This window comes from Leucoraja erinacea, chromosome 3 (assembly GCF_028641065.1).
Source record: "Leucoraja erinacea ecotype New England chromosome 3, Leri_hhj_1, whole genome shotgun sequence".
NCBI lineage: Eukaryota > Metazoa > Chordata > Chondrichthyes > Rajiformes > Rajidae > Leucoraja > Leucoraja erinaceus.
The window spans coordinates 13977676-14005043 of NC_073379.1; the positions used below are offsets into that span (position 1 = coordinate 13977676).

The 27368-nt window shown below is 44.3% G+C and overlaps 1 protein-coding gene across 3 annotated transcripts in view; it reads right to left on the minus strand.

Moving 5' to 3' along the window:
• Positions 1–23382, minus strand: part of arhgef28a (Rho guanine nucleotide exchange factor (GEF) 28a) — a 259871-nt gene extending 236489 nt beyond the window's left edge. For 2 of the 3 annotated variants that reach the window (XM_055632136.1, XM_055632137.1), the window contains exon 1: positions 22905–23382. The gene's annotated coding sequence lies outside the window, so the exon portion shown is untranslated. The remainder of the gene's footprint in view (positions 1–22904) is intronic. The other variant, XM_055632138.1, reaches the window with a different exon arrangement.
• Between the last annotated feature and the right edge of the window lie 3986 nt (positions 23383–27368).

Consider the following 27368-nt stretch of genomic DNA (forward strand, 5'->3'; position numbering starts at 1 on the left):
AGAGGGAGAGGGAGAGGGAGAGGGAGGGAGGGGGAGGGGGGGGAGGGGGAGGGGAGAGGGTGAGGGGGGAGGGTAGAGGGAGGAGGGAGAGGGGAGGGGGAGAAAGAAGAGGGAGGGGGGGGAGGGAGAGGGGGGGGGTGAGGGGGAGGGGGGAGGGAGAGGGAGATGGGGGAGGGGGAGAGTGGGAGGGAGAGGGAGAGGGGGGGGGGGGGGAGAGGGGGAGAGGGGGAGGGGAGAGGGAGGAGGGAGGGAGAGGGAGAGGGAGGAGGGAGGAGGGGAGAGAGGGAGAGGGAGGGGGGAGGGGGAGAGGGAGAGGGAAGAGGGAGAGGGAGAGGGAGAGGAGAGGGAGAGGAGAGAGGGAGATTAATTTGTGTCTAATGGGTCTGTTTGCAGATCCAGTGAATTGTTTGAATGTGTTATGGTGCTGTTGCAACGTGACCCTTAGTTCCTTTTTCCTGTTTATTGTATTTGTATTCTGCCACTCAGGGGTTCAGTCCAGATCTCAATCAAGCACAAATTATTGACAGCCCCATTCTCCATAAATCCCATCTCCCAAACTTCCCCCAACAACATACAGTGGCTTGCAAAAGTTTTCATACCCCTTGAACCTTTCCACATTTTGTCGCGTTACAACCACAAACGTAAATGTATTTTATTGGGATTTTATGTGATAGACCAACACAAAGTGGTGCATAATTGTGAAGTGGAAGGAAAATGATACATGGTTTTCAAATTTTTTTTACAAATAAAAAACTGAAAAGTGTGGCGTGCAAAAGTATTCAGCCCCCCTGAGTCAATACTTTGTAGAACCACCTTTCGCTGCAATTACAACTGCAAGTCTTTTGGCGTATGTCTCTACCAGCTTTGCACATTTAGAGACTGAAATGTTTGCCCATTCTTCTTTGCAAAATAGCTCAAGCTCAGTCAGATTGGATGGAGAGCGTCTGTGAACAGCAATTTTCAAATTTCCAGAGATTCTCAATTGGATTTAGGTCTGGACTTTGACTGGGCCATTCTAACACATGAATATGCTTTGATCTAAACAATTCCATTGTAGCTCTGGCTGTATGTTTAGGGTCGTTGTCCTGCTGGAAGGTGAACCTCCGCCCCAGTCTCAAGTCTTTTGCAGACTCTAACAGGTTTTCTTCCAAGATTACCCTGTATTTGGCTCCATCCATCTTCCCATCAACTCTGACCAGCTTCCCTGTCCCTGCTGAAGAAAATCATCCCCACAGCATGATGCTGCCACCACCATGTTTCACAATGGGGATGGTGTGTTCAGGGTGATGTGCAGTGTTAGTTTTCCGCCACACATAGCGTTTTGCATTTAGGCCAAAAACTTCAATTTTGGTCTCATCTGACCAGAGCACCTTCCTCCACATTTGCTGTATCCCCCCCACATGGCTTGTGGCAAACTGCAAACAGGACTTCTTATGGCTTTTTTTCAACAATGGCTTTCTTCTTGCCACTCTTCCAAAAAGGCCCGATTTGTGGAGTGCACAACTAATAGTTGTCCTGTGGACTGATTCTCCCACCTGAGCTGTGGATCTTTGCAGCTCCTCCAGAGTTACAATGGGCCTCTTGGCTGTTTCTCTGATCAATGCTCTCCTTGCCCGGCCAGTCAGTTTAGGTGGACGGCCATGTCTTGGTAGGTTTGCAGTTCTTTCCATTTTCGGATGATGGATTGAACAGTGCTCCGTGAGATGTGCAAAGCTTGGGATATTTTTTTATAACCTAACCCTGCTTTAAACTTCTCCACAACTTTATCCCTGACCTGTCTAGTGTGTTCCTTGGGCTTCATGATGCTGTTTTTCACTAATGTTCTCTAACAAACCTCTGAGGCCTTCACAGAACAGCTGTATTTATACTGAGATTTTACTTCGGAGTCACATGAGTGACTACGTGAAGAACCCGCCAGGACGCATGCGTGTCATATCGCTATACGCATTGCGAAACGACAGGCAGGGTGGAACGACGTTCCCCCGCAGCGGCAAGTTTAAAAGCCGGGACCGACAGGTAAATGGTTGCTCTGCGGTCATTATTGTTCCCATACTGTTTCACAGGTGGGGAAACGATGGACAAATCGAAAAAGTCGACTAGAGCTGCGACTAAGCTGGTGGGGGTGGACCGCGGAGTTGCGGGCAGCCAGCAGCGGCCAGCGGCACAGGAATCACCCGTAATGGGATCAGCTGTGCCCAACTTAGCCCCCGCACCGGCCAGATCTACACCGCGGCCGGGCGGGAAGGCAAAAAGAAATACAAACAGCCGTTGACTCTGATGAGTCCGACTTTGAGGAGCCGCGAGCGGCCAGCGACCGTGCGCGCTGGAGCCGGATGGAGCGGCTTATGGAGCAAATGCTCCAACGTGACAGACTCCGGGAGATGGAGTCTAGTCACCGTGGGTCATACATAACACCCACAGCAGCACCTTACGTAGGGCTGCACAGTGCATCTCCCTCGTCAGAGGGGAGTACTGGGGGTCAATTCTGGGCTGACCCCAAAGAGGGGTTTGCCGAACAAACTACAAGTGTGCAGGGGGTGCAGGAAGGATCAGATTGGTAGCAAGGGTGATTGGCAAAATAGTGGCTGCTTTTCCAGCCACACAATTTGGACCTTTGTATTATCAAAATTTACAAAGGGCAAAAATACAAGCACTCAAAATTAATGGTCATTTCGACAGACCAATGAAGCTACCAATCAAAGCAATTATGGAATTAAAATGGTGGAGGGATAACATTCGGCATTGTTCCAGCCCTATCATTGTCGGCAACCCCTCAGTGGTGCTACAAACTGATGCCAGTGCACTTGGTGGGGGTGCAACCAATTCCATCTCCAGCTGTGGAGGTAGATGGAATGCACAGGAGGCATCATTACTACAGACACTTGGCATAAACTACCTGGAAATGGTGGGTGCGTTCTATTGCCTAAAGTCATACTGTTCTAGAATATATCACCAGCATGTTAGACTACAGATTGACAATACCACAGTGGTGGCATATATTAACCATATGGGTGGAATCAAATCGACATCATGCGACAATCTGGCTAATACAATTTGGCAATGGTGTATCCAGAAAAATATTTGGATATCAGCTACTTACCTACCAGGTAACCTAAATTCAGTGGCAGACACCAGGTCAAGTAAATTCAATTAAAACATCGAATGGATGTTGGATATAAAAATATTTGCTGAAATTGTAGCACGGTATGGAACACCAGATATCGATCTATTTGCATCTAGACTCAATCACCAGTTACCAAACTATGTTTCTTGGGAACCAGACCCTGGGGCATCAGCGATAGATGCTTTTTACTGCATTGGGGGAAATTGTTTTTCTATGCATTCCCTCCTTTCTGCCTCATCAGTCGGGCATTACGCAAAATAACTCGGCGTCTGGTATTTTGGTAGTGCCCGATTGGCCTACTCAACCATGGTTCCCTGTGATACTAGACATGGTCTTAGAACCACGTATCACCATCCTGAAACGACCAGATTTGTTGGTTCATCTCGTAACTGGGGATAGCCATCCATGTCATAATACGACAAACTTATTAATTTGTAGAGTCTAAAGAAACCTCTACAGGAACTGGGACTGACGGACCGAACATTGAACATTATCTCAGCGGCTCACAGGCAGTCCACCAAAAAACAATATCTGGTATACATCAGGAAATGGGAGATATATTGTCACAGAAACAACATCACTTACAGCTCAATGAACATAACGTCTGTTCTGGAATTCTTGGCAGGCCTCCATTATGATGAGGGGCTCAGTTACAATGCCATTAACTGCACCAGAAGTGCCCTTTCAGCATATCTATGGCGAGGATCAGAGCGTCATTCTGTTGGGACTCACCCCCTGGTAACCAAACTTATGAGGGGAATTTTTAATATCAATCCCCCAAGAACCAGGTACTCTAAAATATGGGATGTGAGTATTGTCCTAACGTTGCTAAGGAACTGGTTCCAGCAACAGCTCTGTCCCTGCAAAAACTGATGCATTAAACAGTCATGCTGATGGCATTGGTCACAGTACAAAGGGTACAGTCTTTACATAAGTTAAGGCTGGACAATATGACTTCTTCAACAAGAAATATAACTTTTCATATTCACGAATTAGTCAAACAGAACAGACCGGGATCATCAGGCCTCAAAATAGAATTTAGGGCCTACCCTATAGATGATCGTCTCTGTATAATAAGACATTTATTGTTATATATGGAGAACACCAAAAACATCAGAGGCAATGAGATGGCACTACTAATCAGCCACAAGCAACCCCACAAAAAAGTGTTGGTTCAAACTATTTCCAGATGGCTGAAACAGGTTTTAACAACAGCTGGGGTGGATACTAACATATTCAAATCTCATTCCACCAGGGCTGCAGCTACATCGGCAGCTATGGAGTTGGATGTACCGATGGACCAAATCCTGGAGACAGCAGCATGGTCAAGGGAAAAAACGTTCTAACAATTCTACCATAAACCAGTGGTTAAACCTGGAACTTTTGCAGAATCAATTTTAAGTTCTGTAATAAGATTTCACCCCATAAAATAGGGGCTATAAATTTATCATGGATTTTCAATGTCGGATTCATGTTTAAACATGTTAACACAATTCCTCCCTTAGTCAATTAAGGCAGATGTGATGCATGGACTTGTTTCCACGGCATGAAATCACAGAGCTTTGAAATCTTCACGTAGTCACTCACGTTTTATGAGGAGTAACGTTGAGGGATTACGTGCCCTCCGCTCCCACCCTTGATCATAAAGTTCAACTGGTATCCTCTTCTCTAATCTTACTATGTTCAGTCATTACTGTTATCTGTGATTTCACACCGCTGCTTTGAAGAATGACATGCATGCATCCTGGCAGGTTCTTCACGTAATCCCTCAACGTTACTCCTCATAAAATAATGATCAAACTTCGAACTGGTAAATTCTCGTTTAATCTTACTAAGATTACACACAAGTGGACTCTATTTACAGGTGCACAACCTTTTATCCGAAGATCCAAATAACGAAAAGCTCCGAATAGCGGACATTTTTTCAGTCCTTGAAGAAAGGTCCTTGAAGACGTTCACCGAGGGCGGGCCGCAGAGGTGACAGCGGAACCTCCGGTCGGTCCTCGAAGAAAGGGGAACTAAATCCCCATTCATAAAAGAGGTGAGGGTATATTGCGCGGGAGGGTTAATAATTGACAATCTGCTGCTGCCTCCCGCTGAGTTAAAAAGTTCCCACGGTAGACTCACGATGCACAGTGTATCGTGAGTCTTGCGTGGGAACGTTTTAACGGGCAGGCAGCAGCAGTTTGTCGCTCCCTTCAGTTTCACCCCACCTACACCCCTCTGTTTCCCGGCCATGTGTGTGACCCCTTCCCTCCCCTCTCCAGCTCCCTGCTCATTGCACCGGCGCGGGGGCTTTGCACTGTCTTCACATCGGTGATGCCAGCCAGCAGGTCAGTGCCAGTCACCGGAAACGACAGGACCAACGGGACACCGTCCCCCAGGCCCACTGCAAGCACAGAGATCCCAGCGACCCACAGCCAGCAGCAGCCCAGCCCCGTTCCAACTCCAGAGGAACACGCTTCCCGTAGGGACAGAAGCTGATGGTGTGCAAGGTATGTCTTGTTTTTGGGGTTGCAGATGAGGGGGCGCAGCTCGGGCTGTGACGTCTCCGGCCGGTTGTTTGCAGTTGCCAAGGGCGGTACAGTTAACAGTCTCAGCTCCTGTCCAGGTGGGTGGCCGGAGATGTCAGGACCAATGGGACACCAACTGCAAGCACGGAGATCCCGGAGACTCACAGCCAGCAGCAACTCTAGCCCAGCCCCGTTCCAACTCCAGAGGAACCCGGGTTGCGGATGAGGGGGCGCAGCTCGGGCTGTGGGCGAACTGCCACTTGTTGCTGTAGCGGCCCATCGGGGAGTGGGTTCCTGTTGGTCCTGACGTCTCCGGCCACCCCCCTGGACAGGAGTTGAGACTGTGAACTGTACCGCCCTTGCCCCCTCCCTCTGCAACTGCAAACAACCCCACTCTCCTGCTCACCTGCAAGGGCGGTACAGTTCCCAGTCTCAGCTCCTGTACAGGGGGGTGGCCGAAGACGTCAGGACCACCAGAAGCCGCTCCCCGATGGGCCGCTATGGCGACAAGTGGCAGTTCGCCCACAGCCCGAGCTGCGCCCCCTCATCGGGACACCGACCCCCAGGCCCACTGCAAGCACGGAGATCCCAGATCAGCAACTCCAGCCCAGCCCCGCTCCAACTCCAGAGGAACACGCAGAAGCTGATGGTGTGCAAGGTACGTCTTGTTCTTGGGGTGGCGCAGCTCGGGCTGTGGGCGAACTGCCACTTGTCGCCGTAGCGGCCCATCGGGGAGCGGATTCCTCTGGAGTTGGAGGGACAGGGAGACACAGCGGCTTTTGAGAATGGTGGGCAATCACTTCCAAAGTTCTGCCCACACAGTCAGTACACCTCTCCTATACTTGTCTCCCGCATTAAGATCATCTCACAGAGAATGATCCCAGCCTAACCCTCCCTATTCTCTCCTACTCTGCAAGAAAAAACTACATTGAAGACTCAAACTCATGATCGAGTAACTGCCAGGATCGAGGCGCAAATTCGCGACCTTGCGGATATGAGCCGGGCACTCTACCACTGAGCCAGCCGTTAAAATCTACGCTAAAAATCTTCCAATCCGAAAGCCGAAAAATTCCGAATTACGAAAAGTGTCTGGTCCCAAGGCTTTCGGATAAAAGGTTGTGCACCTGTACTAATTAGGTGAATTCTGAAGGCAATTGGTTGCACTGGATTTTATTTAGGGGTATCAGAGTAAACGGGGCTGAATACTTTTGCACGCCACACTTTTCAGTTATTTATTTGTAAAAAAATTTGAAAACCATGTATCATTTTCCTTTCACTTCACAATTATGCGCCACTTTGTGTTGGTCTATCACATAAAATCCCAATAAAATACATTTAAGTTTGTGGTTGTAACGTGACAAAATGTGGAAAAGTTCAAGGGGTATGAATACTTTTGCAAGCCACTGTGTATGATTAATAACTCCACCAGCGATAGCATGCCTGATCCAAGCCTGGGCCTCCAAGTCTCTTCCTTCTGCCATTCCCCCCCCCCCTCCCCTTTGATGGAAGACTGATGAAAATGCTCATGGTCTGTATAGAGTTCCACATGGCAAATGTAGAGATCTTACATAAAATATTAAACTACCACAAAATAAATGTGATGCATGGAAACAAAGATGGTGCCACATAATAATGCAAAGTCAGCTGAAATAATGTATGCAGTTCAATTTATCGCTAATTATAATATTGTAGGTCATACAATAATTAGCGGCAGCAAGGAATTCAGACACAAACTCCATGTAGAGTGAGCTAACCAATAATCTAAACTAATGTGCAGCACTGTGGAGCAGCTGGTATGGTTGCTGCCTTGCAGCGCCAGAGATCCACGTTCAATCCTGACCTCGGGTGTTGTCTGTACAAATTTTGCACGTTCTTCCTGTGACCGCGTGGCTTCATCCCAAGTCCCCAAAATGTGTGGACTTGTAGATTAATAGGGCTTTGTAAATTGCCCCATGTATGTAGGGAGTGGATGAGAAAGAGGGATAACATAGAATTAATGTGAACAGGTCGGTGTGAACGTGGTGGGATGAAGTACCCGTATCCAGGCACTGTATCGGGATACATGCTGTATCTCTAAACAAAACAAATTAGAATCAATTCTTTATCAAGCTACAAAATTAAAGAATTTGCACAAAATCTCCAGAAGAGGGTGCATTATTTTGTTTTGCTCATTGCTATTTCAGTTGCATAGAATCAATTCAGCACAAAGTTACAATAACCTACACAGAAATTAGGTTGCTCTTTATCTAAAGATTTTGAAAGCATAAGTTTGGACCAATTTAGCTGGCTCCATGTCAACTCTCCACTAAGCTTTAATCTTTAGCATCAGTTTGACTTACAATGCTGCAATTGTAGAATATGTTGCCCTACACTGTCTAAAGATGGCAAACAATTGACTTACTGTAAGAAAACTAAGCATTTTTCAAAATATTTATTATATTTCATAAAAGTGTCACAAATTTTGCAATGTGTAAAAGAAGAACTATTGTATTATATTAATTGAAAGGTGAGCAATTGACAAAAGTTGCTCCATTTCAAATTAAATGGAAAAAATAAGCAAAGACTGAATTTAAAAATAAATTAATATCTAGCTGTCTCAAAGCATTAAAATGCATGGAAGCAAAGAGCAATATTTATATAGAACATAGAACAACACAATGTCTGTGATGAACATGATGCCAAGATAAATGAGTGCACAATCTGTCTGCACATCATATTGCACCATGCCGAATATTTATAACGTCCCAAAAGTGCTTTATAGCCAATTATTTCTTGAATTGGGGTCACCATTCCAATATCAAAACCTGACTACCAATTCATGCAGAACAACATCCTACAGCATCTCAGTTTAGAGATACAGTGTGGAGACCATATCAACAATCACACATGCAGTTCTATCCTACACACTAACATGCCTTTGGAGTGTGGGAGGAAAACAGAGCATCCAGAGAAAATCCACGCTGTCACTGGGAGAACGTGCAAACTCGTTTGTCAGGCGGTAATGAATAGGCTTGTGAAGAAAATATGCATGCTTGGATCAGAACTGTATTTCCAGAATGCAGTCCACTGAAGTTTGGGTCCAGCCAAAGCTTCATCTTCAATCCTTCAAGCCCCATCATCCAAAATCAGCATAATATTCAAATCTGCCATATCCTTTCCTTCTGGACCAACTCATTAGCTCTGGAAACCCCAACAATGAATTCTCTCCATTCATATACTAGAAATGAATACATTAAAAGAAGTTCCAAGTTGAACATTCAGTTCATGCATTTTTCATGTGATAAAAAACAACAGGTCAGAATCACCTGGTGCATAGATACAATATGTAGAGCAGAATAGACCCTGAAAACACAGCTAGCGCTTATAAAATACAGTTTATGCAGTTGGACTTCCCAAAAGGTAGAAATTGTTTCATTCACCAAAGTGAGGATAAATGGTGCTGTAGAATGTACTTACTTTAGTTTAGTATAGCTTAATTTAGTTTAGAGATACAGCGCGGAAACAGACCCTTAGGCCCCTCAAGTACACACCAACCAGCGATCCCCACACTAACACTATCCTACACACACTAGGGACAATTTAACCCAGCCAATTATCCTACAAACCTGTACTCCTTTGGAGTGTGGGAGTAAACCAGAGCTCCCAGGGAAAACTCATACAGGTCACGTGGAGAACGTACAAACTCCGTACAGACAGCACCCGTAGTCAGGATCGAACCCAAGTCTCTGGTGTTGTAAGGCAGTAACTCTACCGCTGTGGCACACATTTGTGCTGATGTCTTCCATAAATCATGGGAGGAATTTTCAAAGCCGCCTATATTATACAGGCAAGCAAATGTATTCCCACCCTCTGGCAATGTGGAGGGAACAGGGTATCCCCCACTGATGAAAAAATAATTTATTTTAGTGGACACCTGGGGTATGGATTAGAACAATTATGGCACACCCTCTCAATCCATTTCCTCAAAGATCTATTTAACGATAAAGAACAGGGCGGGCCCGCAAGTTACAATTCTGAATTGGAGCAAGGCCAACTTTGGTGGTATCAGACAGGATCTTGCTAAAGTTGATTCGAGTAGGTTGCTGGCAGGCACAAGCATATTCCTGTTCGAGTGAAGAGCTAGGCAGATGGAATAAGGAAGCTTGAATGACGAGAGAAATCAAGGCTACTGCCAGGAAAATGGAAGCATGGAGCTTGGTATAGGGAGCTGGGACTAAGTGTATCCTTGGAGGAGTTTTGGGAACTGAAGAACATACTTAAGAAGGGAATCTGGAAAGCCGGAGATAGTAAGGAAAACCCTGAGAATTTATGTAAATTAAAGGAAAAAGGGTAACTAAAGAGAGAATAGGGCCGCTCAGAAACCAGAGCAGTCATTTCAGTATGGAGCAGCAGTAGATGGGCAAGGTCCTTAATGAGTATTTCTCCTGTTTTTACCATGGAGAAATAGATGAAGACTGGGAAGCTTGAGAAAGTTAATGGAAATGTATTGAGGACAGTCGATATTATGGTCGTGGAGGTGCTGAACATCATAAGGTACATGAAAGTAGATAAATAATAATAATAATAATAACTTTATTTATAAAGCGCTTTTAGACAACATCAGTTACCACAAAGTGCTGTACATGGGAAAGTCAACAAAAAGTTATTACAAAATACTAAAACCATTAAGACGACAGGACTATAAAAACAGTAAAAATTAAAAGACATTAAAAGCACTAAAACAGGAACAATGTCTCAGCCAGCGTCGAAAGCAAGTGAATAAAAGTGAGTTTTTAGGGAGGATTTAAAGATGGACAGTGAAGGGGCCTGTCTGATCTGCAGCGGCAAGGTGTTCCAGAGTGCCGGGGCAGCAACAGAAAAGGCTCTATCCCCTCTGAGCTTCCGCTTAGACCTTGGTACCTCAAGGAGCAGCTGATCCGCTGACCTGAGGCACCGGGTAGGAGCATATAGGTGGAGCAGCTCAGAGAGGTAAGGCGGGGCGAGGCCATTCAAAGATTTAAAAACAAATAAAAGAATTTTAAAATGAACTCGAAAGTGCACTGGGAGCCAGTGAAGGGAGGCCAAAATTGGCATAATGTGCTCCCTCTTTCGAGTTCCGGTTAAAAGGCGAGCGGCAGCATTTTGGACCAACTGGAGACGAGCCAACGAAGCTCGTGAGACTCCAGAGTAGAGCGCGTTACAGTAATCCAGCCGAGATGAAATAAAGGCGTGAATTACTGTTTCAAAATGCTGCCGCTCGAGAATGGGCTTCACCTTTGCCAGCTTCCTTAGGTGAAAGAAGCTGGACTTAACCACTGCGCCTATTTGTTTATCTAATTTAAAATCACCGTCCATCATAAAACCCAGGTTTAAAACTGTTGGCTTTACGAACACTGCAAGTGGACCCAAGTCAACAGAGGGAGGTTCACGGCAGCCATTAGGGCCGAACAAAATCACTTCTGTCTTTTTTTCGTTAAGTCCCAGAAAGTTTAAGGCCATCCAGGACTTAATGTCCTCAAGACAAGACAGAAGTGATTTTAGGGAATAATTATCTTCTTTCCTGAGTGGCATGTACAACTGGCTATCATCCGCGTAAAAGTGAAAGGAGATGCCATGCCTTCTTAAAATTGAGCCCAGTGGAAGTAGATAAAGGGAGAAAAGCAGGGGCCCTAAAATTGAGCCCTGTGGAACCCCATATGCCAAGGGAGCAGAGGAGGATTCAAGGCCACCAAGGCTTACACGCATGGTTCTATCTGCCAGATAGGACCTGAACCATCCCAGGGCACTGCCACAGATGCCCACTTGTTGCTGTAATCGGGAAATTAATATTCCATGGTCCACAGTGTCGAAGGCGGCAGATAGGTCCAGCAAGACAAGAACCACATAATTACCGGAGTCGTTTGCCAGGAGGATGTCGTTAGAGACCCTTAGCAAAGCCGACTCTGTGCTATGCATAGCCTTGAAGCCAGACTGAAAGACCTCCCGGATGTTGTGCTCATCCAGGAAGAGTTTCAGCTGGGCATAAACTACTTTCTCCATGATTTTCGAGATAAATGGCAGCTTGGAGATTGGCCTAAAATTGGCCAGGACAGTCTGGTCCAGGCCAGGTTTCTTGAGTAATGGCTGCACTACAGCATGTTTAAATTTTATGGGGACAACCCCAGAAGACAAGCTACTGTTTATGATGGCGAGGACCAAGTGCCCTATGCTCGGGAAGACCTCTTTAAAAAGAAGAGGAGGGACAGCATCACATGGGGAACCCGACGGCTTGATATGGGTAACCACATCCTCTAGACCCGACAGCGTCAGGGGAACAAACTTATCAAATGCCACCCGGCAAGGGGCCAGAACAGGTGGGTCTGAGGCAGGAGCTAAGATAAGAGCCCTAATAGAAACAACCTTGTTTATAAAGAAGTGCAGGAAGTCGTTGCACAATTCGGGCGATGCTTCCAGGCAGACAGGCTGTGGGGCATTTAAAACAGAATCGTAGTTTTGAATAACGCACGTGGATCGTGGCGCTTAGACACTATTATATTAGAGAGATAATATCTTTTTGCCTCTTTAACAGTATTTTGGTAGTTTCGCCAGCTGTTATTTAGGATTTGCGATGAAACCTCTAGCCTGTCCTTCTTCCACATTCGCTCAGCTCTGCGACACTCCTGTCGAGCTGTACGAGTTGCGTCACAGAACCAGGGCTCGGGTTTAGCTCTGGGCTGCAAAGTTTTTAATGGGGCCACAGAGTCGAGAATAGTTCTACAGGAAGAGTGGAACCAAGAACTAATCTCCTCCGTACCGATGGAAATGGACGCAGAGGGGGCACAGAGCTGATTGAAGGCGGCAGAGAACTGGCCAGCAGTACAGGGGTTAATGGTCCGACAGCGCCGAGCAGACGTAACAGGTCTAACTGCAGCACTGGAGAAACCAACATCAAATATTACCGGCATGTGATCAGAAAACACACTGTCACAGACCTCCAAGTTTAACACAGGCAAACCATAAGATAGTACAAGGTCCAACGTATGTCCCTGTTCATGTGTGGGACCAGACACACACTGTGCAAAATTAAAAGAATCAATAAGATTTAAAAAGTCCTTCGTCAACACGTGAATATTAAAGTCCCCAACCAAGAGGATACGGTCATAGTTGGGTATAATCCCAGCTAGAAACTCAGAAAAGTCACTCACAAAGTCCTTATGGTATTTGGGGGGTCTGTAGATGACACCACACAGCACCGTGCCGGGGCGACCCACCTCAACCAAAGTAGCTTCAAAGCTGGAAAAAGTTGATAACGTAGTGCACTGTTTGCATTTAAAATTGCTTTTAAAAATGACTGCAGTTCCACCACTACGGCCCGACATCCGCGGCGTGTTGAAATAGGAGCAGCCCGCCGGTAGAAGTTCAACAAAAGTACTGGACTCACCAGGACCGATCCAAATCTCCTAGGCCTGATCAGATATATCCAAGGACACTGTGGTATGCTAAAGAAGAAATTGCAGGAGCCCTGGCTGAGATATATGAATCACTAGTCCAAAATGCGGACCCATTGAGCCCGCTCCCCCAACGCAAAATTCCACCAAACTGTGCATGCGCAGCTGCCGCGTTCAAAGTTGTGCCGTTGAAATTAAGTTAAAGTCAATAAAGTGTATAGAGGACCCGTGGAGGCATTTGTAAAGTAGAAGGAAACTTACCCATGGAGCCGTTTGGTCCCCGTTGTGAGGCCAGGCAAGTACACGCAAAAATTAAAATAAACACCGATTCTTTTTTAATGAAATTTGGGATCCCATTGTAACGTCATTGTGACGTCCAACGTGGCTGACGGGCACGGTAAGTGGAAAAGTGATTTTTGTAAAGCTTTTAAAATGTGAATAACGTAAAATATCTGAACGAAAGTTTCATTTACATCACACGAAAATGGCGAGTAAGGTGGGCCAAAAATTGTATTGCTATCGTGTACCATTTTGACCGGGTTTCGGAGACACGCGCGCGTGTGCGTGTGTGTGTGTGTGTGTGTGCGCACAAACAAACAAACAAATAAGAGTTTCAGTAAAATATATAGATTGTTAGAGACAGGTGAGGGATCATAAGACTGGATGGAGGCTGATGTTGTCCCTCTACTTAAGAAGTAAGGCTACAGTCCGGTGTGCCTAATGGCTATGGTGAGCAAATTACTCGAGTGGATTCTGAGGAATAATGAATGTATTTAGGTAGCCAGGGACCGATTAAGGATAGTCAGCATTGTTTATGTACGTGAGACATTGTGTTTTTTGAAGAAGTAACCTTAACGATTAATGAGGGCAAAGAGAGATGTTGGCTGTATGGACTTCTGCAAACCCTTAGGTTAAATATTGCACAGAGAGACCTTCTCCCACCATTAAGGTCTGTGTTTGTGGTTGAAGTCTACATTGTCTCCCTGTCATGTACAGGTGCTTCATTGTTGCTGAAGCAATACCAAAAGGTGCTCTGGTTTCCTCCCACAGTCCAAAGATGTACAAGATTTTAGGTTAATTGGCTTTTGTAAAATAATTGTTCCAAGTGTGTGCAGGATAGTGTAATGCCCCTGTCCCACTTATGCCCCGTCCCACAACGGAGGTTGCAGGTAGTGGAAGCAGGTAGGGAGACTGACAATAACCTCCAGGAACCACACGGAAACCTTGGGTGGGGCACAAAGTCTCCAAAGGTTTCTGTTCAGGTTTCCTATGTGGGACAGGAGCATTAGGAAACCGTAACGGAAACCTCTGGAGACTTTGCACCCCAGTATTAGCTACTGGGAGAAATTAGACAGACAAAGATCGTTTTCTGTGGAACTCCGGTGATTGCCGGGAGACCTGATAGAAGTATATAAAATTATGAGAGGCATAGTGTAGACAGTCAAACTCCTTTCCCAGGATAGAAAAATCAAATACTAGAAGACATAGCTTTAAAGTGGAAGGGGCAAAGTTTAAAGCAGATGTGAGGGATAGTTTTCTTTATACAGAAGGCGATGAGTGGCTGGAACGTGCTGCTGGGGGTGGTGGTGGAAGCAGATACATTAGTGGCATTTAAAAGATTTATGGATAGGCATATCGATATGCAGGGGATGGAGGGATATGATTGATGTTCAGGCTGCTACTTCACAGCGCCAGAGACCCGGGTTCATCCATGAGTACGGGTGCTGTCTGTGCGGTGTTTGCACGTTCTTCCCTCGACCACGTGGGTTTTCTCCGAGATATTTTGTTTCCTCCCACACTCCAAAGACATACAGGTTTGTAGGTTAATTGGATGCAGTAAAATTGGAAAATTGTCCCTAATGTGTAGGATAGTGCAAGTGTACAGGGTGATTGCTGTTCGGTGTGGACTTCATGGGCCAAAGGGCCTGTTTCCGTGCTGTATCTCTAAAGCCTAAAGTCTAAAGGGTGCAATTAAAATCCAAATTGCTCCTATACTAAGTGTCAGAATCATACAGCACGGAAACAGACCCTTTGGCCTATAATCGTCCATGCCGATGAAGATGCTAAATTAGTCCCTTTTATCTGCGTTTGACCCATATCTCTTGAAACCTTTCTTATTCATGTACCTTCTCAAATGTCGTCTGAATGTTGCTATTAGATAATAGGTGCAGGAGTAGGCCATTCGGCCCTTCGAGCCAGCACTACCATTCAATATGATCATGGCTGATCATCCAGAATAAGTACCCCGTTCCTGCATTTCTCCCCATATCCTATCTTTGTGGTATGGTATTGTGTTATTTAATCCAACTGCTGAAATTAATGTCTGTTAAACGTTTACCTGCCTGTCATATTGTCCAGGTTATGCTTGCTGGATCGTTGGCAAGGGGATCTGATCTGTGCAGCGGCAGGTCTTTTCCTATTACGATCTGGTTAAATTTAAGACTGCGCAAATCATGTACAAAGCAAGAAATAATTTATTTCCAAGAAATACACAAAAACTGTTTATGGAAAGACAGGGTGTGTATAATTTGAGCGGGGAACATAATTCAATGTCAGAACAACTCTTAAAAGTATGTGCATAGCAATCTGTGTGAATTTGTGGAACGGTTTGGAACAGGAGATAAAACTTAGCACAAACATAATTCAGTTTAAAAGGATATACAAAAACACTTTTTTTAAAAAGGATATTGGGATGAGGATAGGTGATTGTGAGTGGGATATTTGTTATACTGATTGTATTGGGAAGGGTGATTATAGGGTGATGGGTTGTATATATGACTAAGATACTGTATAGTATACAAGGGTTTTATCTTTTCTTTTTTCTTTTTTTCTCTCTTTTTTGTTATGGCTTTGTAAATATTTGATTAGTGTATAAATGTAAATAATTTGGTGTACATATAGCTGCTGGTGTACATATGGTGCACATAAAGCTGCTAAATTTGTATAAGATAATTATAAGCAGTTGAATAAGGGGTGGGAATTAATAAGCTTTGGCTTCTTCCTGCTTCTTTTTGGACACATACGATTTCATTTATTTATAGATATTGTTGATGACACTTTATAAATATTCTTGTTTTGTTTTTTGTTTGCTGTTTCACACTTGCTTTTTATTCTTTTATTCTGTTCAAAATAAAGAATTAAATGTGAATGTGAATATATATATAACTCGTATATATCTGTACATCTCGTTAACACCTAGCCCGCAGCTAACAATGGACTGATTCCTTGATCATCGTTACTTTTTTGCATTCATCTGTTCTACATCTCTCCACATCACCGTCTATTTCTTGTTTCCTTTTCTCCTGACTCTTAGTCTGAAGAAGGGTCTAGACCTTAAACATCACCTATTCTTTTTCTTCAGAGATGCTGCCTGACCCGCTGAGTTACTCTAGCCTTTTGTGTCTATCTTAGCCAAAATATACTTTTTTTAACTGCTAACAACATTTACATTTTGGGTATATTTTAATTTTTTTTGATTAATTAAATTTCTGCCGTTGATTGTTCCCTGTAAAACAATGTGACAATTTGGATTTAAGCATGATCTACGTCTCTTTTCATTCATCTTTTATGCGTCTATTGCTGCCTTGTGCAGCACGTAACACCCATTCCTAGCTGTCTGGAGAAAGAAGATGGCAATAGCTTTTCTTGAACTATTGCAGATCATCTGGTGCAGGTGCTCCCACAGTTTTAGTTTAATTTAGAGATACAGTGCGGAAGCCCACTGATTCTTTAGGCAGCCCAGTCCATATACCAGCAGAAGTTGTTTACGCTTTTCACCTTGTATTACAATGATTCAAGTACAGAAACAAATATATATCCATAAATGTAAAAATTATCTTTCCCAGTAGCACAAAACATGCTCATAGTGAATCAACAGCCTTTATCGCTCCATTCTGCTTATTTATACGTTGTTCCATCACTCACCCCTGTTCATAAATTCCTAATTTGTTCTGCTCTTAATCTGGTCTATAATCACCAGGAGATTGCCAAGCCTCTGTCTGAAACATTTCTGAATGAGGAATGTGTGCTAAGCATCAAACCTAACTGACGTTACTCTCCCACCTCCCTCTATTGCATCAGGAAATGTCTAAAATGGAAAAAAATACCACATTTGTCTTTCACAGTACAGTACTTTGCCCTGGGAAGGTTCAGTTGACTCAAGTACAGAGCTCCACCTGGTGTTTTCCTCATGTAGTTAAAATCCAGGATTAAATTATCTTTAGGAAGGAATGCAGATGCTGGTTTACACCGAAAAGAGGCGTTTCCCTCTCCCCTGACTCTCAGTCTGAAGAAGGATCTCGACCCAAGTTGTCACCCTTGCCTTCTATCCAGAGATGCTGCCTATCCCACTGAGTTACCCCAGCATTTTGTGTTCATTGTATCTTTATCTTGTGATTCAATGACACTTCATTGTCACATGTACCTGGGTACAGTGAAATTCTTTCTTTTTGCATACAATCCAGTAAAGTCAGACTTCACCTAGGCTGTACACAAAGAGTCGCCAAGTATCTGCCGCTGACAAAGTTTCACAAGTTCTCAGCACAGTCTTATCTTCTCACAGAGGTGAACCAGGCCAGCCGCTCCAAGGGGCCGCAGGTGCCTCTTGGTTCTCGACATCCACCCCGCGGGGTCCCTCTTCATTCGCGGTTGCCCCCCACCCCATCCCCACCGGTTCTCAAATGGGAGATACAAGACTGAGATGAGGTTTATCTGTTTAATATAATATCAATTTAGGAAATGAGTTTTACAGGGTCTTGGTGAGACCACACCTGGAGTATTGCGTACAGTTTTGGTCTCCTAATCTGAGGAAATACATTGTTGCCATAGAGAGAGTACAGAGAAGGTTCACCAGACTGATTCCTGGGATGGCAGGACTTTCATATGAAGAAAGACTGGATAGACTCGGCTTGTACTCGCTAGAATTTAGAAGATTGAGGGGGGATCTTATAGAAACTTACAAAATTCTTAAGGGGTGGGACAGGCTAGATGCAGGAAGATTGTTCCCGATGTTGGGGAAGTCCAGAACAAGGGGTCACAGTTTAAGGATAAAGGGGAAATCTTTTAGGACCGAGATGAGAAAAACATTTTTCACACAGAGAGTGGTGAATCTCTGGAATTCTCTGCCACAGAAGGTAGTCAATTGGCTATATTTAAGAGGGAGTTAGATGTGGCCCTTGTGGCTAAAGGGATCAGTGGATGTGGAGAAAAGGCAGGTACAGGATACTGATGTGGATGATCAGCCATGATCATATTGAATGGCGGTGCAGGCTCGAAGGGCCGAATGGCCTACTCCTGCACCTATTTTCTATGTTTCTATGTTTCTATGAAATCAACATTTTAAAATGCAAATTATTACCATTAGAACCAGCAGACTGTTCTGATGTACGTTGCAAATGGCAGTGAGGAGCAAAGCCGTAAGAAAGGTAACAAAACTGAAAGAAACCAAACAAAAGATAACACAGAGGAGAAACAGTTTGTGAGGAACAGGGAGAAATGGCAAGTTCAAGTGAGTGGGTATTGGAGAAATGGGGAAGGATGTACAAAGTAGGAGCAGGGGAAGATGCGAGAGGAAAGAGAGAGGAGGAAGAGATAGAGAGAGGAATACTGCACAGAGAGAGAAGAGTGGAGTTGAGGACGTGCAGAGTGAAATCAGCAAGAATATGAGAGAAAATGTGCCACTGTGGGTGGCACAGTGGAGCAGCGGTAGAGTTGCTGCCTTACAGCGCTAGAGACCCTGGTTCAATCCTGACGACAGGTGCTGTTTTTATACGGAGTTTGTTAGTTTTCCCTGTGACTGAGTTGGTTTTCTCCGGGTGCTTTGGTTTTTTCCCACACTCCAAAAACATACAGGTTTGTAGGTTAATTGAGTTTGCAGGTAAAATTGTAAATTGTCCCCAGTGTGTAGGATGGTGTTAGTGTGTGGGATGGTCGGTGCGGACTCAGTGGGCCGAAAGGCCTGCTCCTTTGCTGTATTTGTAAAGCCTAAAGTTTAAAAGGTGTCACAGAGAGAAAGGAATGAAAATGGGAAAAAATACCATTGGGGCTGCGGAGATGGATGAAGGTGAGTCGCAGTCGGGAAGCTGGAAGCTCTTGGCCATGTTAACAACTGAAAGATCCTGGCACAGAAACCCCTCTGCATTACTCCAAAAATGCCAACACTGTGCATTTGAAAAATGGCTTAACTCGGCAACATTGCGCCCATTTTTGCATGCCTTAATGGCCAATAGGAAAGTCCATTGGAGACTTCTTGCAGTTTTTGCTTGCTCAAGCACCATTCTGCTTTTCCAAAATTACATACAAGCAAAAGTAGATAGACTTTTGAAAGGTAAGTGAATGGAAGGTTATGGCAATTGTCCACTAGCAGATCAACTATGATCACATAGAATAATGGGTCAATGGAAGGGTTCAAATGACCTATTCCTGCTCCTAGTTTTTTTATGTTCTACAACATGCAAAACCTGCCTCCATGCAATTTTTAACCTCAGCCCGAAAGATATTTTTTATTTACTTAAGAATAGCCAGCATTAATAAAAAGAAACAAAGTGCTAGAATAACTCAGCGGGTCAGGCAGCATCTCTGGAGAACATGGATGGGTGATGTTTCGAGTTGGGACACTGCTTCAGACTGATTGTGGTGGGGTAGGTGGGAGAAAACTGGAAGGGACGTGGGGGTATGTTTTCCCAAACTGAGCCATTTAAAAGGACCAGCACTCAAATTGCATTTTTTATCCTCAGAGATCTGCAACTTTCTGTCATGTCACTCCGTGGAGAGCAAAGAAACAACCATACAACCTTTCTCGGCTGCTTGTTGCCAAATATAATCATTTGCTGCCCCCCCCCCCCCCCCCCCCCATGCAGAAGGGATGTCACCCCAGCCACAAACTCAAGGAGGGAATATGTCATCTCCTTCTCCAGCAGCCCATATAAGCAGGCAGAATGGCCGTGGGAGATTCACACAACACTGGTGATAGTCTCCCTTTGTAAGGTCACACAAGTTGGGCCGGCACAGTGGAGCAACAGAAGAGTTAAGGGCCTGTCCCACGAGCATGCGACTCCATGCGGCAAGCGCGACCTAAGCGACTCCATGCGGCAAGCGTGACCTAACGTAGCCGTCGCTCGTGGGGCCGGTCCCACTTCGATCGCCAGAGCCGTATGGAGTTGTGTGGAGCTGGTCCCGACATCGCGCGGGGCTCCGAAAAACTGACCGTGTTTAAAAATTCCGCGCGGCAACAGCCTGCCGGCCCGCAGCCACCTCGACGCTGTGTCACTCACTCAACCTCCGCGCAGTTCCCGCTTCTGGTTCGGTCACGCTTGCCGCATGCCGTACTGCTCCCGCATCTGGTTTGGTCGCGCTTGCCGCATGCCGTACGGCTCAAGCAATCACATTAGGTCGCGCTTGTCGCATGCAGGTGCATGCTGGTGTGACCGGCCCTTTAGGTCGGGCTTGCCGTATGCAGGTCGCATGCCCGTGGGCAGGCCCTTTACAGCACCAGAGACTTGGGTTTGAGCCCGACTATGGGTGTTGTCGGTATGGAGTTGGTAGGTTTTCCGTGTGCCGCATGGGTTTTCTCCGGGTGCTCTGGTTTCTTCCACATTCCAAAGACGTGCAGCTTTATAGGTTAATTGGCTTCTGTAAATTGTCCCAAGTGTGTAGGATCAAACTAGTGTACAGGTGATCGTTGATGGGCATGGACTCGGTAAACCTAAGGGCCCGTCACCTTGTGGTCTCTCCAAACTAAACGTTCTCATAGTTTGCAGGCTCGAAGGGCCGAATGGCCTACTCCTGCACCTAATTTCTATGTTTCTATGTTTTGCAAGCGTTCATAAACTAGTCAAGAGTCAAGAGTGTTTTGTCGTCATATGTCCCAGATATAACAACAACATTCTTACTTGCTGCAGCACAACAGAATATGTAAACTACACTCACATAATATTATCCTTTGCAGAAACCTCCTTGGTAGTTTCTTGTCGGGACCAATGGCAGAATTCATGGAGAATTCCCATGTATTCCTTGCACAAAGAAGATGCCTCCTGTGAATCACTAGCTTGTCCAGGCCCCTGCAAACCACCGGGAGAACTCTCACATTTCCAACCTCCTCAGCCTTCATTGCAGCAACCATTCCTCTATAACTCGAATGTTGTATCTATTTTGACCCCTTTATGATGGGCTTCAAAGTTAACATCAATGATGGTAAATGCCAGCAACTTTTATTGTTGACTTTAGAGATTACATTGCGGAAACAGACCCTTTGGCCAACTGACTCCAGGCCACCTGTTCACACAAGTTCTATGATATCCCACTTTCTCATCCACTGTCTACACACTGAGGGCAATTTACAGAGGGTCAATTAACCTACATCCCCCGCGCGTCTTTGGGATGCGGGAGGAAACTGCAGCACCTAGGAGAAAGTCCAAGCGGTCATGAGGAGAACGTGCAAACGCCACACAGACAGCACCCAAGTTAAGATTGAACCAAGGTCCCTGGTGCCGAGAGGCAGCAACTCTACCAGCTACGCCATTGTGACACCCAGCTGAGCCACAATGCCGCCCAGCTATGATAATTTCCTTGACCTCACAAAAGGAGACCATCAACAGAATTCTGTGAAACTCATGAATGGAGACCTTGATCTTCATGGGAGTTTTACAAACAGCCATAGGGTGTTGCCTTTCCTATGTTCCTGTGTTCTAATTAGCTGCAGATAAGCACCTATTTATATGTAGGAAGGAACTGCAAATATTGATGTATACTGAAGATAGACACAAAATGCTGCATCTAACACAGTGGGTCAGGCAGCATCACTCAAGAAAAGCAATAAGTGACACTTCAGGTCGAACCTCTTCATCACAAGGGAGTCTGGGGGTAGGGAAACTTGAGGTATGAAGAGGTGGCAGCTTGAGGAATGCCAAATCCCTACCAATAAATATGTGTTAATAAAACGGTACTTGCCTCAGTAGATATCTCCTGTGGTTCAGATTATTTATGATACCAAACAGGAAAATAGGTTCAAGGATTCACTCTCTTGGATTGAAAGGGCACCAGAGCAGGCAGAATTTCAGGAACCAAAGAACAAATCAGCATGTAGACGTGAGGAATTGCAGATGCGCATTTTTTTTTATTTTTATAAAGACACAAAATGCTGGAGTAACTCAGCAGGTCCGGCTGCATCTCTGTAGAACATGGATGAGCGATGCCTCAGGGTGGGACACTTCCCCTCACCCAAAACTGTGTTCTTTGAAGAAAAAAATGCAATGCTGTCTGTACGGAGTTTGTATGTTCTCCCCGTGATCGCGTGGGTTTTCTCCTAATGCTCTGGTTTCCTCCCACACTCCAAAGAGGTGCAGATTTGTAGATTATCCAATTTTTTGTTTCCAAAACTGCACGCACTCTAATCAGCCCAGATCTTTTAAACATGTTATGATTCCACTGGAAAGATAACAAACTGGCAATCCACAGCATGTCAGTCTGCATTTCATAAGATCTAGGAACAGAATTAAGCCATTCCGCCCTTCAATTCTACACCACTATTCAATCATGACTGATCTATCTTTCCCTCTCAACCCCATTTTCCTTCCTTCATCCTATTTACCCCGACACTCGTACTATTCAAGAAAAATAAGTAACAGCAGCATAACTCTCTATTAGATATCAAGATGTGACTGGTTCATAGGTGTTTCTCATTAAATAATTAGATGGCTGCCGGCTGTGATATGAAGAATCTCAACTCAAATAACTTCGGAAGACAGAGCCACCTGTTCTCATAAATTCTTAAACAGAAATTAATAATTGAATATCGAGCTGCTGCTATACTTAACTTGCAACAAATTGGATGTACACTTTAAATGAAACACTTCATGAACATACCTTCATCTGATTCCACTTCGCTGTCAGCCTCTTCTGTGGAAGGGAGATCCAACAATTTCTTCACATTCGCACTGCTCTGAAAATACCACCATCTGGAAGAGAACACAACCACAAATTATTATTTTTATTTATTAATGTCACCGGTTGCGAAACAACACTTCACCTCAACTTCTGAACATGTGAAGTACGTTATCAGTAAGAAGAAATCTATACAGCTTTCAATCTATTCAACATTAAATAATTTTACGTGCATGAAATGCGTAATCATTCAGAATTACTCCAGCATAAATTGTATGACTGCCTTCTGAACCTTCTGAGTTTTGTAGTCGGCGGGGCAGTACTCTGCATATCGCCAACTCGGACAATTTTTACATTTTTATCAAGCCAATGAATCAAGCCAATTAACCTACAAACCTGCACGTATTTGGACTAGGAACATGTTATGTTACAATCAGAATATAATTTAGCGATGCAGCACAGAAACAGGCCCTTCCGCCCAGCAAGTCCGCGCCGGCCAGCAATCCCTGCACATTAACACTATGCTATACACACAAGGGACAATTAAAAAATATATAATTGTACCAAGCCTGTACGTCTTTGGAGTGTGGGAGGAAACCGGAGAAAACCCACAAAGGTCACGGGGAGAACGTACACGGGGAGAACGTACAAACTCCGTACAGACAGCACCTGTAGTCAGGATTGAACCTAGGTCTCTGGCACTGTAAGACAGTAACTCTACCGCTGCACCACCATGGTGCCCAACTCAGAAATTATTAGAAACCTCAATTTATTACCATTTTTTTAAAGCACAAAACATATAACCACATAAATAATACATATTCTTAACCTTTGGCAATTATTAATTTCCAAGATACAAATGATAATTAAGCCTTTTGTTAGCTTGGTGGTCTGGGCTAAAATGGACAGAAAAGTCAAAATGCAGGAACAATGGTTTAATGGTTCTTTATTATCATGTATCAAGGTACCGTGAATTCATTTTTGCATACAGTAAATCCCCGAATAAGTACAAAATGCATAGAAACAGCCCACTGAATCTGTATGCAAAAGTCTCCAGGTTTTAGTGCCAATTTCAAAATCCCAGCTGCAGGGCTTATATTCACTGGAATTTAGAAGGATGATAGGTTATCTCACTGGAATTTAGAAGGATGAGAGGCAAATCTTATAGAAACATATAAAATTCTTAAGGGATTGGACAGGCTAGATGCAGGAAACATGTTCCCGATGTTGGGGGAGTCCAGAACCGGGGGTCACAGTTTAAGAATAAGGGATAAGCCATTTAGGACAGAGATGAGTTTAAAAAAAAAAAATCACCCAGAGAGCGGTGAATCTGTGGAATTTTCTGCCACAGAAGGCAGTGGATGCCAATTCACTGGATGTATTCAAGAAAAAGTTAGATTTAGCTATTGGGGCAAATGGAATCAAGGGATATGGGGGAAAAAGCAGGAACGGGTTACTGATTTTGGATGATCAGCCATGATTATAATGAATGGCAGTGCTGGCTCAAAGGGCCGAATGGCCTAGTCCTGCCTCTATTTTCTATGTATCTATGGTAATAAAGGTCCTTTGCAGCCATCAATATGATCGGGATCCAAGTAACCAAACGAGTACAGTTGAGTTTATCATCAGATCATTCTGGCCCATTTGGGCAAAGCAAGAGTTGAAGAGGCTTCATTTATCATATGTAGTATCTTAGGAATCAGGTAATTTTTCACTTGGAATATTGAACACTTGGAGGTTAAACATATGCTCTAACTTGGAGATGCAGTCAGCTCACAGAAACAAGCATCAACTTAAAGACAAACATAAATGCTAGAGGAACTCAGAGGGTCAGGCAGCATCTGCGGAGGGAATTTTCAAAGTTTTATTCAATTTCAGGAGTCCCTTTTCTATCGATGTGTTCAAGTTATGAGCACAGACCCATACGACTAGCAGTACCACAAAGAGGGTTGCATGCATTCTTTCTAGTGTACGGGGTGATAGCTGGTCAGCGTGGACTCGGTGGGCCAAAAGGCATGTTTCCGTGCTGTATCTCTAAAGTCTTTAAGGAGGAGGCATAATAGCAGAACCACATTACGTTGTGGGCTCAATAAATATTCTGCTAAGAAAGACACTTGAATAATAAATGAATGTAAGACAATAATTCCGATGGGAATTGAATTAACCTGTATCACATTCTGCACTCAGAGGTGTTGTCTAAGAGCCGATTCTGCATTGTCAGAACTGTAATTTAATGAATTTGGCTGAATGGTTTTGATGTTCTTTAATGCAGGATTAAAAGAGTGGTGAAGGGTGCAGGAAGGATTGTTAATTTGAGAGAGGATTTGTGCAAGTAATGAGGCTGAGGAATGAGGTCCCCAAATTCACTGAGCTATTAATTTGCCTCTCACATCTTGGTCTGCAAGTTGTGGAAGTAGACCACCTCCTCTGCCACATCCCCAATTTCTCCAACACATTCCCCTTTTATGCCTAACAGTGTTGTTTTACTCCTCCTACAAATGCATCGTTCTCCATAAGATGAGGCAGTGAACAATGTCAGAAGAAGGATCTCAACCCAAAACGTCACCCTTTCCTTCTCCCCAGAGATGCTGCTTGTTCCGCTGAGTTACTACAGCATTTTGTGTCCATCTTCAATGTAGCACATCGTTTTAACATGGTAGGCTCTTTAAATGCAAAAATAAAATCAGGAACTATTGAAATACTCAGCTCTTTAGGAAGCCATTCAGCAAAGAGAAACCAAGTTTATTTTTCAGGTCAGTGATCTCCTATCAGATTTCAGAAGGCACATCCAGGAGAAGCACCTGATACCTCCAGAGATCTGATGGAAGATCATCAACCCAAAACGTTAACTCTATAGCCTAGCTGCTGACTGACATTGTAAGAATTTCCAGCATCCAGAATATTTTTCCTTTGTAGACACAAAATGCTGGACTGATTTAGGTCAGTCAGGCAGCATCTCTGGAGAAAAAGAATAGGAGCTTCGGACACCGAAGAATAGTTCCAAGCTGAAACGTCACCCATTCCTTTTCTCCAGAGATACTGCCTGTCCTGCTGAGTTACTCCACCACTTTGTGCCTATCTTCAGTATAAACCAGCATCTGCAGTTCCTTCCTACACATATCCTTTGTATCGTTATGAAGCAAATGGGTGTTTTTTTTGTGTTTTTTTCTTTATTTCGAACAGAATAAAATAATAAAAAGCAAGTGTGAAACAGCATACAAAAAAACAAAACAAGAATATTTATAAAGTGTCATAAACAATATCTATAAATAAATGAAATCGTATGTGTCCGAAAAGGAGCAGGAAGAAGCTAAAGCTTATTAATTCCCACCCCTTATTCAACTGCTTGTAATTATCTTATACAAATTTAGCAGCTATATGTACACCAGCAGCTATATGTACACCAAATGATGTACATTGAACCACTTGACTGGCTTGCTAACCCACTTAAAAGGGCATTTAAGACCACATTTTTTTAGGTTTTTATTGGATACAACGTGGAAACAGGCCCTTCGGCCCACAGAGTCCATGCCGACCAGCAATCCCCATACAGTAATTCTATCCTACATACTAGGGACAATTTATAGAAGCCAATTAACCTACATTTCCAGCCATTCATCAATGTCAGCAAGATGGAGCTGGTTGTCGACTTCAGGAAGCATGGTTGAGTACATCTCCCAAACAGCACTAATGGTACCAAAATGGAAATGGTCAAGAGCTTCAAGTTGCTTGGCATTAATATTACCAACAATCTGTCATGGACCAACAACATTGATGTGGTACACCAACACCAACTCAACTTCTGAAGAGATTGTGGAAATTCAGCATGTCTCCGGTGACTATAACAAACCTCTACAGATGCACCATAGAAGGCGTACAGTCAGATTGCATCACAAAGTATAGAAACAAAGAATTGCAGATGCTGGTTTATATGCTGGGTCAGGCACTGTCAGAATAAAGGGAGGTCTGTCACTGAGAAAAAAAGGGTTCACCCAGAGAGTTGTCATTTTATGGAAGACCCTGAGGTGGGCAGTGGAAAAAAAAAAGAGTCACCCAGAGAGTTGTAAAGTGTAAGAGAGTATGTAGGGGCTAGGCATCCGTTATTCTCCAGGATTGCATCAGCCATGATCACAATGAATGGCGGTGCTGGCTCAAAGGGCCGAATGGCCTCCTCTTGCATCTATTTTCTATTTTCTATTTAAAAAGATTAGGTGACATTTCGGTTTGGGCCTCATCTTCAGCCTGAAGAAGTGTCCAGATGTGAAATGACATTTATCCGTTTTCTCCAGGTTGCATCATGGCTTGGTTTGGGTGCAGTTCTGCTCAAGACCATAATAAATTGCGGTTGTAGCTGTAGCCCAGCCCATCACGCATACTAAGACCTCTGACATAGACTGCATCTACACTTCATGCTGCCACGGAAAAGCAAGCAACGCAATCAAACAC